Source organism: Durio zibethinus, chromosome 3, assembly GCF_047325235.1.
Source record: "Durio zibethinus cultivar Kanyao isolate XHJ-2024 chromosome 3, ASM4732523v1, whole genome shotgun sequence".
Lineage (NCBI taxonomy): Eukaryota > Viridiplantae > Streptophyta > Magnoliopsida > Malvales > Malvaceae > Durio > Durio zibethinus.
The window spans coordinates 12,022,538-12,038,543 of NC_143164.1; the positions used below are offsets into that span (position 1 = coordinate 12,022,538).

A 16,006-nucleotide genomic window follows, 5' to 3' on the forward strand; every position below is an offset into this window, starting at 1 on the left:
GGTCATTCATTAAATGTGCTTTGACATAATCCTTCTATAGCTTCACCGACAAAAATCTTGTTATCACTTCTCTTTCCTTTAAATGATAAGGTTTAGTGGACTTTTAGTGACATCGAGGTAGCAAACTATCCACATCATCGTAATTCGAACACTTCATTGGACCATTCAATTAGTAGGAGCAATAGGTGGTATGTACAAAGGGCAAGGACATAGGCAATGTGAGTTATGACTTGCGCTTACTAGGAATTCCTTGTTGAAGACCAACAATTGCAATGATCTATCCCCATCATAATGAAATTTCAAAGATTACCTGGGCCTATCAGCCATGACTATAGACTTGTTCAATACATCAGTGTAGCGTGCTAAGGCCCAAAACATCTAAGGGCATCAAAGACCTATTATTGCCTTCAACTTCCTTAGCCTAAGCTTCCATAGTCCCTTTAATAAGCTAGCCATGAATGATCACCTCCACATAGCTAGTTAGTAGGTTGAGGTCACATTTGTTAATGGAGTTAACTAGACAAATTGCTCTACCAACTAAGAATGTCCGTGCACCACCACCTATAGAATCAAGAAAAAGCTCTTAGTTTGTCAATCCTTACTATGTTTGGACCTGGTACGTTCCCTTGTGTTGAGTCAAATTAAGCTGCAAGCTCTATTCTTAGTGGTGCCCTTTTGTCAATTCTTTTAAGTTTCAGCCTTATGATCATACTCCCCCTAAAACCCAAAGACTTTGATTTCTAATAAGTTGTCAGTGGAGTCCTAAACGTAACATCCATTGATCCCTAGTCGGCATCATTTATGGCTGAGACTAGGATGATATCTGATCTTTTTGTAGCCTTTAATTTTTATTTTTGATTAATGAAAACATCCTTAGCAAATGCTATCACAATTGTTAATCTTTCATAAAGCTAAAAATTTCTCCTCTAACTATGAAATACGAATCCCTCGACTATCCTTGTTAATCATTACTTTGATCCTAAAGGCCAACACAATAGGACCAAAATCCTATGATGTTATCCCATGCTAACGTATACATGCATAGGCCTACTTTGAGCACTTTAATTTCTTCAAAGTAACAGCACTGAAAGAACGACTCAACTAGTTAAAGCTAGGAATACAGTGCCAGTGGTAGGGATGAGTAGGCCGGTGTTCATCGTGAAGTGGATCAAATGACCTAACCCTAGTTCTAACTATGAGCTTTTTAACTATAACCACATAAATATACACTATAGGAATTGGAATTATACTGCTGGCACCAAACTTGCCCTCCAATGGATCCTCGTTAAGGGATTTAGATTATACTCATTCCAATTACTAGACTTATAGAACCTAATATTGTCTTTTACTGTTACTACCTCCTCATGTTAGGATTAGGTAATTTGCACACCTACTACCTACCTTAGATGTGGTAGTCATTTTTCAATCTCCCTCTCTAGAATTAAACCTTAATTCTTTGTCACCCATCATCCTCATAGCATGCCACTATCCTACCATCAAAAGTTGATAAGGCAAAAATTTGAAAGATGCATTATCAACATAAAGTTCATATGATCCATCAAGCTGTCATGAATCATCAAAGAAACAAGCAAAGCCCATGTCATCTTTTTATCTAACAAATGCATTACTTCTAGCAGTCAAGGTTTGTTGCACATATTAGCTCTAGAATTACTATGGTTATCTAAGTAGCGGATACCATAAAAAAAACTATAACTGATTTAATGAGCCATTCATAGTTTCATAGTCTGAATTACTTCATACTTATACATGCATGGCTTAATCTTTGAAATAAGCATATGACTACTAGCAGGATCAACCAGGTATCATTCCTTCGAGACATTGACATCGCATGGGCCATAACACACCGAATGAGTGGTAGAGAGAGCTGACATAGAGTACAAGCATTGTGTGTGTCAAGCATGTAAAATTCATAGCATTAAATGAACAAAGGCCAAAGCCTATGCCTACAAAGTGTTTCATATCCAAAAGCATGATCAAACACTAGTGCACCAATGTGGCTACAAAGGTTTGGGTGGAACACTTGGGACACAGGGCATAATTGAGGTTTGACCTATAAGGCCTAAGGGCACAAGACGAATGAAGGATGGCAAGACATTCAGTTTCCATCATTATGCAGCACAAGATCCCAATTATGCCCCCAATGACCACATTGGGGGGAGATTGAAGAGGATCATGGGTCTATAATTCAATACATTAAGCATGGAACTTGTGAACACACACAACCATAACACCACTTATATGCTCATTACGTACAAGTGGCAGAATCCTTGCACACCGGTCCATAACCCACCCTATCGATTATTTAATAAGCGAGCATAGGAAATGATGTATGAGGACATGCCATAATTGCTTGGCATGGCAAAAACACAAGCAAAGGCCATGAGACTGCCCCTACCAGCCAACCAGCAACAATGGCACAATACTACCAATACTTGGTCTGGCTAAGATTGCATATGTAAACTTCATTATCACTGCACTAGAGGGACATTGCTCAATTCAACAACTTGTTCCTAAGGTCTTAGGTAGCATCAGCTGCATGTACAAGCTTGGCCATGCCAAGGCATTTTTGTGGTCGATGAAAAGGGACCATAAGACTGCCAAATTCTCAAGAGACTTGGCTAGACCTAGCCTACAATCGTAGCTTTTGCCTACATTACCTCAAGGAGCTATTGTCTGATTTAGGGACTTGGTATGGGGTCTAGGGTAGCATTAGCTATAGGTATGGGCTTGAGCTCAACTACCTTTTCTACATACACACCAACTGGTCAAGGCTATTGTGCCTATAGGTCACTGAAGCAACCAATCACCAAAAAACTTGGCCAGAAGGCATGCACAGCCTAGATTTTGTTCCTAGGTTGTTGCCATGGATGTACACAATCGCAGGCTTGTCACGCATACCTATTCTCCTCATAGGGGTAAGAGGGAGGGCATGAATAACCACCCTTTAAAGAGCATAAGAGATTTTACAAAAATACTAGCAGTAGACATTAAAGTGTCTGAAATGGAGACACTTTTTTCAAATATGCATATCTCGCACTAAGGGTCCATAAGTGCTGATAGTGGATGAGGCATATGCTCGCACCAAGACCTAGTGTCATGTTTAGGCTTTGGTGTGCCTTGGCCTGACTTGACTAACCCTAAGCTAAGCAGTAGATAAAGCCTTGTAATCAGGATAGTGGTCCTAGAGCTACGCACAGGCTGTGTAAGCCCTGGAACATGTCGTTAATAGTGTGGTGGACAGTGTTATCCCTAGGCCTAAAGATGCATAAACAAGTGTGAGCTAGTAGGTTGGCACCCTAAAGCTTAATAGCTAATTTGCTACTATCAGTCAAAGTCATATGTGGGTACCCTTGAGTGGGTTGGTGGAGCAATGAGTGGAATGCTAGAACTATGGTGACCAAGAAAAATTTCACTAAGCCTTGATTTGGGTGAAAAAAGGCCCTAAGATGGCTGGGGAGAAAAGTGTCCCCATTTCAGATAGCTTTATGGTTCCTAGTAGGATTGCTAAGAAATCTCTTATGGCTTTTATAGGGGACAATTGGTGTCAGCTCTCCACCGGCCTTTTAGCTAGTGGGTAGGTGGTGGCCTAGCTAGTCTAGAGTGAGCTACTCTTAGACACATATGGTGTCTAGGTGGGCAGGCATCATCAAGTCATGATTGTGGCATGATGTCTGCTTGGGTCATGGTAAACTTAGAGACAACTTGGGCTAATAAGCCTTAAATCACACTTTTGTATTGAACTATGGGATTAGGTAATAGCATTCACTATGCCCCTCAGTTTCTTCTTCTTAAGCTAAAAAGGTCATGAAATGGTATTTACGTAAGAGAGGCACCATCGAACTTGAGGGATGAGTAGACTAGTTGGCAAACATATTGCTAGGCCATTGTACCCAATCAATAGAGGTGTGTTATGGGCAGGTAGCATACCCAAGTTCCTTGAGGTAGGACGAACATGACGTTGGGTGTCCATCATCCATGCAGGCAACTAGAAAAAAGCTATGGGTTGAGGCCAGAGATATAAGTTTTATGGGATGAAATAAGCCTATTGTGGCTTTGGGCTAGTTGCTGACCAGCATTGGTGTTGTGCCTTTAAGTTTTAGGCATGAGGGATTGCATATGATGTGGGTGGGCATAGTGTTGGGTTCACACCAAGCCAGAATGAGATAACATCACAAAAACTGGGGTTATGCACCTTTATGAGCAAAGGTTGGTCAGTGTTTGAGACCTTGATGCCTGTAGGCAGATATGGGTGCTTGGGGCCACCTTGAGAATTATGGGCTAATGAGACAATGGGAGTTAGGTTTCTTCCTATTGAGTATGAGAATGTTGTTGTGACTTTACGGGATTCGAGCCAAAAATGGCTCACTAGTATGTGGCTTGAAGGATAAAAAATTATTTGTCTATGAAAAAAGTGGCCTAAGTGAAAAGCCCTCGAGTAGGTTCTTGAATGCCAAGTAAAAGGGCATAGGAGCATAACCTCACCTAGCAAAAGTGTTGGCTTGTACGGGCATACGATGCCCTTTGGATAGAAAAAACCATGTTGAGACTAAAATGTTAAAAGGGGCTACACCATGAAATGGTGTTTGAGTAGGGCCATATAGGCCAAATAAGTTTTGTCCTAAGGGACACATCATGTGCATTGAGATTAGTTACTTATGTGTGCACTTGTTATATGGTGCAGGTGCCCTAACAGAGGCAGAGGAGTTTGAATTGGCTGATGATTGAAGCCCTAAGTTTGTGACGATCAGCAGACAATGAGTTTTCATGGTCAGAGGATCATAAGAGTGTGCTGATCAGTAGACTATACTTTACGTTGGCTGAGAGAGAAGTCCTTATGAGATGTGGTCATCAACAAACCATGACAGTGTGCAATTTAGTAGAATGAGCAAATGAGAGTTAACCAGTTGACAAGGCCTCGAGTTGTGTGGGTTAGAGGACTAATTGAGTCGACCAAAGTCGATGGCTTTGGCATTCGAGTTTGCATCTAGTCAATGGACTAGATGAGTTTGAGTAGGGCAAAGAAAAGCCAATTAAGTTGAGCTAAATATAGAGTTTTTGAGTAGATACGACCAATGGGATGTCCATGGTTTGAGTAGGTCAGTGGATCTTGAGTATTGAATAGGTTAAGGAACCCTGAGTTTGAGCCAATTAGGAAACCTTGTGTTTATAGTTAGATCAATGGATCCTCAAGCATTGAGTAAGCTTTGAGATGCCCTATGAGATATGCCAAAGTCAAGGCAGATAAGTTGTGGAACCATAATGGAGATATGGTTGCCTGCATAATCAAATTAAGTTCGACTAAAAAGTAAGGGAAACTTGTGATTTTTGGTGGTACTGAGCTAAGTTAGTAAAGCCTATGAGATATTTAAGTAGTGAGTTTGAGTCTGAGATAGCAAGTGTTAAGGTGCCACCATAAGGGCAGTTAGCCAAAAGGCCAAACTTAGAGAGGTGACCTTGGAAGGGCCAAAAGGACCCAAGTTATGAGATGACCAAAGTGTTTGAATGCCACCATGCTAGGGTCTATTGTGGGTAGTGACATATGAGTGCTGTTGACCTAAACACCCCATCCAAAAGGGCACATTAAAGAGTCTATGCCATAGGTGTCATAGGCCAGAGGCTTAAGCCTAGCACCCATGCAACCTTAGGTTGGAAACTATCATCCATATGCCTAAGTCAGCTTCTTTTCTGACTCTGTGCCGAATGTTCCATTGGCTCCCTAAAAGCTTAGGAGAAAGTGAGGAAAGAGAGTTAAAGTAATTGTAACTTCTATTTACTTGATGCTATGTACAATTGCTCAATGTCCTTACAATAACTCCCATGTCTATCCTTAAGTCTCTAAGTATGGTTAAGTCTATGACTTGCTTCCTTTTCTTTTTCTCTTGTTACTTACAAATGAGGGAGAGGGCCCCTATTTATACTTGAGCCTACCCAGCATATATGACCCTTATTGATCTTGTAGACTTTCTAGACCTTTTCTTAGTCCCATGACACTTCTTAGGTCAGCTAAGGCCTTTGCAAAATCCAGCTTGTTCCAGGCTCCCTATTAAGCCTCAAGTTTAGAAGAGTCCAAGCACTCCTATTGAGTACCTATGCCTAGTAGATTCCAAAACTTTCTTCATCTAGTCACTACTTTACTTACAGCTAAGGTCTTCTAGAGCCTTCTTCATATGGGTGTTATAGTACCTTCTACTATTCCTACACCAGGCTCTTTTAGAACCTTTGGCACTTGTACACCTAGCTGGCCTTCAAGCTTCCCCAAACTCTTTTACACCTGTACACCTGGCTTGTCTCTGAGCTAATTTAGAGTCTTCTGTGCTTGTTTGCCTATGCCACTTTTTTGTGGTGTTCTAATCCTGCCAATGAGCTGTCCTTATTATCAACACTAGGCTATTCACCTTGCCAAGCTCTTGCACCTTAGCTTAAGCCTTGGTTTGCACACTTGGTCCTTGTATGTACCGTTAAGACCTTGGTCTAGATCCTTCCTAGTCTTTCCCCGCACTAACTCAAACAAGCTATGTCTCTCGATCAACTTGACCCATGAGTTGTGCATGGACTATAACATTCTCCCCCACTCATTCTAGTGATTCCCTCATTGCTAGAGGATGACATTTCTTCACTGCAAACGCATGCCAAATGGATGTCCCACTTTCATCTTGATGGTCCTTGGCACTTAATGGTTCTTAGTATTGATAGTTCTCGGTACACCTTTATAGTCATCCCTTGCTCTAGTTACGATCCCATACAGTTCCCACGAAACCAATGCTTGTCAAAACAAGTAGTGCTTTAGATGGTGATGTGCCATTGCCCTTTCTTTGCACTTAATGGGCCCTTTAGGGTGTGCAATGCTCATGTCACATAGGCTTTCGTGATCCTAGCTTGTTGAAGCATGCAACGCCTCTAAGTTTGATATGCCATTACCCTTCCCTCTGCACCATGGGGTCTTTACCCTCTTCCCGATGCTTAATGGGGCCCTTCGGGGTGTGCATCAGACACAAGTGCAGGGCATGCAACATTCACATCTAAACCATTACCCTTTCTTTGAAAAATTATCTATCTCTAGGGTTGGTGGTTCTCTGCAACCACATCACCTTGCCCTGATTAACAGCCTGAGAAATCCCATTTTCTCTCTCAACTACTATCATGACTCTTGCCATTGAACTCTCTGTAAGTCCTCACAATGGCTTAGGGCTTGTTTTGCTATGGGCATTCCCTAGCCTTATGCGATCCTAACCATAAGAAGTTGTTAAAAGATATGGTCACCATACCTTTGTGCTAGATCAAACCCTTGGTCCTTGCCTTCTAATGCTACAGTTCTTCATTGGCCTCCTCTTCCCTTAAGAAACTACTACTCTCATATTTCCCACTGATGCCCTTATGCTTGGGCTGTGGAGACTTAATGCACTTAGCCTTAACCACTAACTTTACAAAAGCAATACTCCTACTTCAAGTCCTATACCCTATTGCTTCACTCAGCTCTTACTTATGGCTTTTACACTTATTCAAACTCCTTCTATGTGAGTCTGGCACTCGTGTATGATCTTTGGTGTATTTGAACCTACTTTAATGGCTGACAACCTCTTTTTCTAAGAAGCCTTTCTCCCATTACACATGGGTTGGTGGCCCTTATGCATATCACTTGTGCATTCAACAACAAATGCAAAGCTTGAACTAAGGATCTCCTATACATCCTTAGGAGCATTCAAGCATCCTTGTACCCTACTCTCAACACTGATAATCAACAATGACCACACTAGGAAACCCCACTACAAGTTGATAGCACAACTGGCATACTGGCATGCAAGCTACTAGAGCAACCCAAGCTGACATTAACACTAATTATAACAAAGGTTCTAATCCTCTCAAGGTTGAACATACTCTGACGCCAACTATTATGGGTAGGGGGCTTAAGTCTAGCATAGGTGCAGTTTTAGGCTAAAAACTACCATCCATGTGCCTAAGTCAGCCTCTTTTCTGACTTTGTGCCAAATGCTTGCACTATGCACTCTATTGGCTCCCTAAAAGCTTGGGAGAAAGTGATGAAGGAGAGTTAAAGCAATTGTAACTTTTATTTACTTGATGCTATGTACAATTGCTCAATGTTCTTACAATGACTTCTATGTCTATCCCCAAGTCTCTAAATATTGTTAAGTCTATGACTTGGTTCCTCTTTCTTTTCTCTTGTTGCTTAAAAATGAGAGGGAGGGCCCTTATTTATCTTAAGCCTCCCCAGCACATATGGCCCTTATTAATCCAAGTGTATAGCCCTTATAGGCCTTCTAGACCCTTCTATGATCCTTAGAAACTTCTTAGGTCGGCTAAGGCTTTTGCAAAATCTAGCTTGTTCTAGTCTCCCTATTGAACCTTGGGTTTGGAAGAGTCCAAGTGCTCCTGCTGAGTGCCTATACCTAGCAAGTTCCAAAACCTTCCCCGTCTGGTCGCTACTCTACCCACAGCTAGGGCCTTCTAAATCCTTTCTTAATTGGATGCTATGGTATCCGTTATTGTTCTCACGCTAGGCCTTTTTAAAACCTTTGGTGCCCACACACCTGAATGGCCTCTAGGCTTTTCTAGACTTTTCTATGCCCACACACCTAGCTTGTCTCTAGGCTAATCTAAAGCCTTATTGCTCATCTTCATGCTCCACTCTTCTGGGGCATTCTGGATCCTTCCAATGAGAAATCTTCATTCTTGGCACTAGGCTACTCACCTCGCCATGTTCTTGTACCTTAGCCTAGGCTTTGGTCTACACACTCAGGCGTTATATGTGCCTTTAGGACCTTGGTCTCGATCCTTCCTAGTCTTTTGCCTGCATCAAATTAAACAAGCTACATCTTTCAACCCACTTGGCTTAGGACTTGTGCACGGACTATGACACATGTGTGTGGTTGGTGTGATAGGTCATGTTTAGTAGGGTGCACTAATGTATGGCCAAGTAGGTGAACATTCATTTGACTGAGGGTCATGATCAATAAGGGTGCCTCGAGGTTGCAACATGATGTGATCATAGGTGAAGTAATGCAGTGGCACTTATCAGATAATAGTTTGAGTCTAATGGACAAATGTGAAGATAGCATAAAGGTGTAGTAGAGATAGGATGAGACCTATCTACATCGACAATGAATGAGTACCATGGGTAGTACCTCATTTGATGGGATTTCAACCCAATCCTTCAGGATACAAGTGAAAGACATATGAGAAAATGTCAACTATGTGCAGCAAGAGAGTTAGGTGTCATCTTGTTGTCAAAGAGGGCATCGACATAGTAAGTAGGGGTGAGTGTCACAGACAAGCCTTGGTATGCCTCGGTTTTGCCATGACTAACCCTGAGCTGAGTAGTGGATGAGACCTTGTGGTTAGGATAACAGTCTCAGAGCTATGCAAGGGTAGTGTAAGCCTTAAAACCTATTGTTGATAGTGTGTGCGGGTGGTGTGAGCCTAGGCCCCAAGATGCATAGGAAAGTGCAAGCCAGTGGAAGGGCACCCTAGAGCTTGGTAGTCAGTTGGGTGCAGTCGATTGAAGTCATGGGCAGACACCCTTGAATGGGTTGGTGGAGCAATGAATGGAATGCCAAAATTATGGTGACCAAGAGGAAAGTCACTAGGCCTTAGCTATTTTGAAGTGAGCTATTCCTAGGCACATGTGGTGTGTAGGTGGACAGGCATCTTTGAGTCATGAGAGTGGCACGGTATCTCTTTGAGTCAAGATAAAATCAAGACAATTGGGGCCAATGAGCCTTGTATCATGCCTTTACATTGAACCATGGGGTTAGGCAATAGTGTTCGCTATGCCCCTCAGTTTCCCTTCCTTGAGCTGAAAGGATCATGAGATGGTGTTTGCATAGGAGGGGCATCATCAAGCCTAAGGGATGAGCGGGCTAGCAAGTAGACAAGTGACTAGACCCTTATGGCCAATCAATTGAGGTATGTTATAGGTAGGTAGCACACCTAAGTTCCCTAAGGTGGGACGGGTGCCCATCATATGTATGGGTAGCCTACAAGGAGGCTAAGGGTGAAGCCCTTAGATATAAGTTTCATGGGATAAGATAAGCCTAGTGTGGCTTTAAGTTGGCTGCTGACCAACATTGGTGTTGTGTCTTTAGGTTCTAGGCATAAGAGATTATGTATGATACGGGCAAGCATGGTGTTGGGTTCTCACCATGCTAGAAAGACAATATCATGAGAACTAGAGCTATGTGCCTTTATAAGCAAATGTGGTTTGGTGCTCAAGACCTTTATGCCGATAGGTAGAGATAGGTACTAGGGGCCACCGAGACAATCATGGACTGATGAGATGATGTGAGTTTGGTTCCTCCCTATTGAGTTTGAGAATGTTGCGTGCAACCCTACAGGGTTCAAGGCAACAAAGGCGTGCAAATATATAGCTTGAAGGATTGAAAATGATCTGTACATGGAGAAATGGACTCAAGAAAGGTTGATCTTGACTAAGAGTAGTCTTAGTGTTGCCTAAATGTGTGGTTTTGGTATAAGGAACTCCTGGCTTGTGATACCTAGCATGTGCTGATAGTGTTTGAGGCAGCCGCTAGCACTAAGAGCTATCTTGTACTGATGCTGATCAAGGCATGTGCTGGCACTAAAGGCCAGCATGTGCTGATGGTCATCGAGGCAAGTGCCGTACCAAGGGCCAACATCTGTGGATGGTGATTGAGGTAAGTGCCTATACTAAAGGTAAACTTATGCCGATGATGGTCAAGGCATGTACTTGTACCATGCACCAGCATGTACTTGTACCATGCACCAGCATGTACCTACACCACATGCTAGTATGTGCCTACACTATCATGTGCCATTGATCGTTGAGGCCATGGCCCAAGTTTAATTTTAGGTTACGGTGCACATGTTGGGCTTGAGCATTTGTTGGTGTTGCATTTTTTTGCTTAGGGCACCATCGCCAGAGCATCATTGGAGAACCTGATTGGCAGCATTAGGGTTTAAGAGATTAGAGTTAGGGGACCAAGGGGTGTGTGCACATGATGTGCAATGGTCCTGGTCTTTAGCCCTTATATTGGCCCCCTTTCCCTCAAGGAATCTTGACAACTCACACCCCCTTAAAAAGCATAAGAGCTTTTTTAGGTTTGTAGCCAGTAGCCATTCAAGTATCTAAAAAGGGGACACTTTTTTCAAATGAGCACAAAATCTTTTACACTCCAATTTTTCAATTGATTTTTTTTTGTGGATGCCAACAAAAATACAAAGATCATGTTTACCAAATTTGGGGCCAAAACTCATAAAAAATTTTCAAAAAATCCTAAACCGTGAAAAATTTTGAACATTGTGAAAATAAAAAATAAGTCATGTTGCCATGAAACTTCACATGAAGGCTTAAAGGACCATTATATGATTTACAAGCCATAAAATATCGCATTGGCATGGCAAAAATATAAAGATGTGCCTAAACCCACCTGCTACCCAATTGTGCTGCGCATGGTGCACAACCCAAGCCCAAGATACCTGTGCATGGTGTACAGCCAAGCATGTGCCGATGATGGTGTAGCATGTGTTGAGACCAAAGGCCAACATGTCACGATGGTAGTTGAGGCATGTGCATGTGTCATGGTCTGGAAGTCGATCTAGGCCCAAGGGCTCTTTCCATGTTGAGGGGCAATTCTAGTTCTAGCAGGACAAGGTCTGATAGCCAAGGGGGCCAAGCCTTGGGGCCTACTAAAGGCCCAAGTCTCAGGGAACTAGCAAAGAATAGTGGTATGGGTAGTGATCAAGATTCCAAAGGCTTAGAAATGATGTTCATGTTTGACAGAATTAAGCCAAGCCTAGGTGCGAGTACTGGTGAGCGCTTTTATGAATTTACAAGCCATGAAAATGGCATTAGGATGGCAAAATATAAAGATGTGCCTAAGCCCACCTATTTCCCAATCATGGTTTGCATGGTGTGCTGCCTAGGCCCAAGATAACTGAGCGCGGTGTGTGGCCTAGCATGTGCTGATGGTGTTCAAAGGAACTACTTGCACAAAGGGCTAGCATGTGCTGATGGTGGTCGAAGCATGTGTCAAGATCAATGGCCAACATGTCCTGATGGTGGTAAGGCATGTGTATATGATGCAGTCCATGCATAAGTCCTAAGCCAAGTAGGTCGAGAGACTCAGCTTGTTCAAGGTGGTATGGGTAAAGGACTAGGAAAAATCAAGACCAAGGTCTTAAAGGCACATACGAGGCCCGAGTATGCATACTAGGGCCTAGGCTAAGGTGCGAAAGCATGGTGACGTGAGTAGCCTAATGCCGAGAATGTGGACTACTCATTGGAAGGATCTAATGTCACAGGTTGAGACTCAAGCTTCAACTTGTGTGGCTCTAGGTCCTGGGAATGGACTCATCAGACAACCTAGATTAGCCTTCAAATGGATCAGTGCATGGACACTCAACACTTCAAGGCCAACCACTCAAGCTACTATTAGACAAGGCTACACGTAAGGTGTTTGATGGAAAGCTAAAGAGAACAACAAAGATAGGCAAGAGTAAACTTGTATTATGCAAGTTGTGGTGTGTACATCAAATAAGGGTGGGGTTGGCCCCCTATTTATATTTAAAGCCTTAATGAATCAATAGCCAAGATTGACTCAATCCAATGGCTATTATAGAGTCCAAGATTACAAAGAGATTACATGTGATATACATCAAGAGTTCAAATTGTATAATGAACTAAACTATCCTTGGGAGTCTCCAAATCTTTCTAGAAAGTTCTGTCTATTGGGTTTGTTTGGGCCTCATGCTCTATTGGGTTTGTTAGGAATTGCTGTGCCCACACCTAGGACTAGTCTACCTACACTAGGGCCTTGTCTATCGAGGCCCTTCTAGAAGTGTTAAGCTTGGTCTAGGGAGACTGTGTGGGCAGCTCAAGCAGTTCTAGTGCTTGTACATGCATTTTGCACCCTTATTGCAAGCCAAAGGCCTAAGCCCTCATCACTGGTGCCTTGGCCTTGGTTGGGTGCACACAACCCATGACACTCTCTCTTATCTAATTTTGTGACACCCTTGTCACATGTTTTGAATGATACTAATTGATCTGGTCCTTAAACTACCAAAGGTCTTCGACCAGTTCCCAACTTGCCTCATTATTGGGAAGTCCTATTCAATGCACTAAATACTCATGCCTTGGTGTGTAATTTTGCCACCTTAAAACCCTATTAGCTAAGATGCACTGGACCTCTTTGTCATATGAGGCCCTCATCCCTATAGGTGCATGTTGTGACTATGCCTGTGCTGGATCCTTCTGATCCTCATGAAATAGCTTTAACATGCTGGCATGGAAAACTAGGTGTACCTTGGGCTTCAGTGGCATTTCTAGCTTGTAGGCTACCTTGCCTACTCTTTTCAAAACTTTGAAAGGTCTTTCATATCTCTAGACTGGGCCCTTATGCACACCCCTATAGCACAAGACTAAGTGTAGCTTTACCATTACAAGTCCTTAACATGGTACTGCACATCTTGCTGCATGTGATATGCCCACTTCTTGCTCTTATTGGCTACTTTGTGTAGATAGATTCTTGCAAGGTCTACTTACTTATGCCAAGCCTTGGCAAACTTGTAAGCCTAGATTAGGTCTAGTGTAGCCTATTACAACTACAATTTGAGTGAGTGGCTACTGGCCTATCACTAACTCAAATGGACTTTGGTTTGTCGCTTCACTTCATTGCAAGTTGTAAGAAAACTAGGCAACATCCAACAACTTGGGCTAGTCTCATTGTGCTACACTAACATAGTGCCTAAGGTAGACCTCCAATAAACCATTAACTCTCTTGGTTTGCCCATCAGTTTATGGATACATGCTAGTGGAAAAGTTTAAGTCTAACCCTAATAGCTTGAACAACTCTATCTAGAACTACCCAATAAAATGTCTATCCCAATCACTAATGATAGTTTGTGGTATGCCCTAATACTTCACCTCATTATTTAGGAATAAGTGGGTTGCCTTCTCAGTTAGGCAATCCTTGGTTGCAAGAATAAATATACCATACTTGGAAAATCTATCCACCACTACCATGATGCTCCCAAACCTATCCGACTTGGGTAGTCCGAATATAAAATCCAACGAAATGCTCTCCCATGGGTGCTCTGGTGTAGACAATGGCTCTAATAGGCCAACTCATAACTTCTGCTCCACCATGTCCTACTGGAAAACAAGATAAGTTTTGACATAGGCCTCAATGTTTTCCTGCATATGAGGCCAATAGTATCGATCTTACATCAATGTTAAGGTGTAGAGTACTATAGGGTGGCTAGCCTATCTTGAATCGTGACATTATTGCATAACCTCCTTATGGAGTTTCCCATGATATAGCACAAATATCCTATTCCCCCTAGTGAAAAAAAAAGTCATGTTGCAACCAAAAACGTCTGGTTTTACCTTGTTGGGCATACTCCCTAATCATCTTGGCTATAAGATCGTAGGCCAGTCCCTCCTCAATAGACGGCACTAGGGAACTATCAAGTTAGTTGATGGTAGCAAGCATCACCTTCCTAATAAGTGCATCAGCCATTAAGTTAGCCTTCCTAAGCTTGTACTCTATGCTAAAATCAAACTTTGCAAGGAAATCCTGCCATTTAGCCTGCTTGGAAGACAACTTCTTTTGAGTCTGAAAGTAGCTTGTGGCAACATTATCGATTCTAACCTCAAATTTGGATCCCAGTAGGTAATGTCTCCATGTGCGTAAATAGTGCACCATCGCTATCATCTCTTTCTCTTAAACCATATACTTGCACTCGATCTCATTGAGCTTTTAGCTCTGAAAGGTAACCTGATGGTTCTCCTACATCAACACCCCTTTAATGGCAAAGTCTAATGCATCTGCATGCACCTCATACAGCTTAGTGTGATTTGACAAAGCAAGAATAGGCTCCTTAGTCAGTGCACACTTTAGTTGATCAAAGGCTTATTGGCACCTTGACTCTAATCCCACACTCTCCCCTTCTTGAGCATATGTGTCATTGGTTTGGTATGGTAGAATGGCTTTTTATGAAGCACCTATAGTAGTTTACCAACCCAAAGAATGATCTTAGCTCTATAACCAGGGTTGGTGGCTTTGAATTTAGTATGGCCTGGACTTTGCTTCCATCCATTTGGATCTTGCCACTTTTGACAATATGGCCTAAGAATGGTATCTCCCTCTAATCAAAGGAACATTTCTCCTTCTTTATGAATAGCTCATTTTCTCATAATACCTAGAACACTTGCCTAAGGTGCTCCACATGCTTTTCTAATCACTGACTATAAATCACAATATTGTTAATATAAACCACAACTAAATGATCTAGGAATGGCTATAGTGCCTTGTTCATTGAGGCATAAAATATTGCCGACACATTCCATAGTGGGTAACATTGGTCAGAAAGGTATCAATAAAAACACATAAGATCCATAGTGGGTAATAAATGGTGTCTTGGGCTCATCCCTTTTAATAATTTTGACTTGGTAGTACACTGACCATAAGTCTAGCTTGGTGAACCACCTAGCATCTCCAAACTAGTCAAACAAATCTACAATGACTGGGATTGGGTACTTGTTCAGTGTCTTGTAATCTATGCATAGTCACAAAGACCCATCATCCTTTTATTGGAACAACATTGGGGCACCAAATGTGGCTTTTGATGGTCTGATGTAACCTACATCAATAAGCTCTTTGAGCTACTTCCTTAACTCCTTCAACTCTGAGTGTGACATTTAATATAAGGCTGTAGCTAGTGGGATAGCATTCAAAACCAGCTTAATTCTATGATCCACCTCTCTCTTTATTGGTAGCCTCTTGGGCAATTAGTGGGCACCATGTCTTTGAATGACTCTAGCACCTCTTGTACTTCCAAAGGGGTGTCAACACTATTTTGCCTGGACTCTTCCATCTTCAATGCTATAAAAAAAATGTCTTCAATTCTGCTTACTTCCCTGGCCAACTTTATGGTAGACAGCTTCTTGGTCCCTGACCCCGATTCTTATCTCATTAACATGATGCATAGGTAT

The 16,006-nt window shown here is 42.2% G+C and overlaps 1 pseudogene; it reads right to left on the reverse strand.

Annotated features, from left to right (window-relative positions):
- Positions 1 to 23: 23 nt before the first annotated feature.
- On the reverse strand, positions 24 to 1,823 carry LOC149519641 (18S ribosomal RNA; annotated as a pseudogene).
- Between the last annotated feature and the right edge of the window lie 14,183 nt (positions 1,824 to 16,006).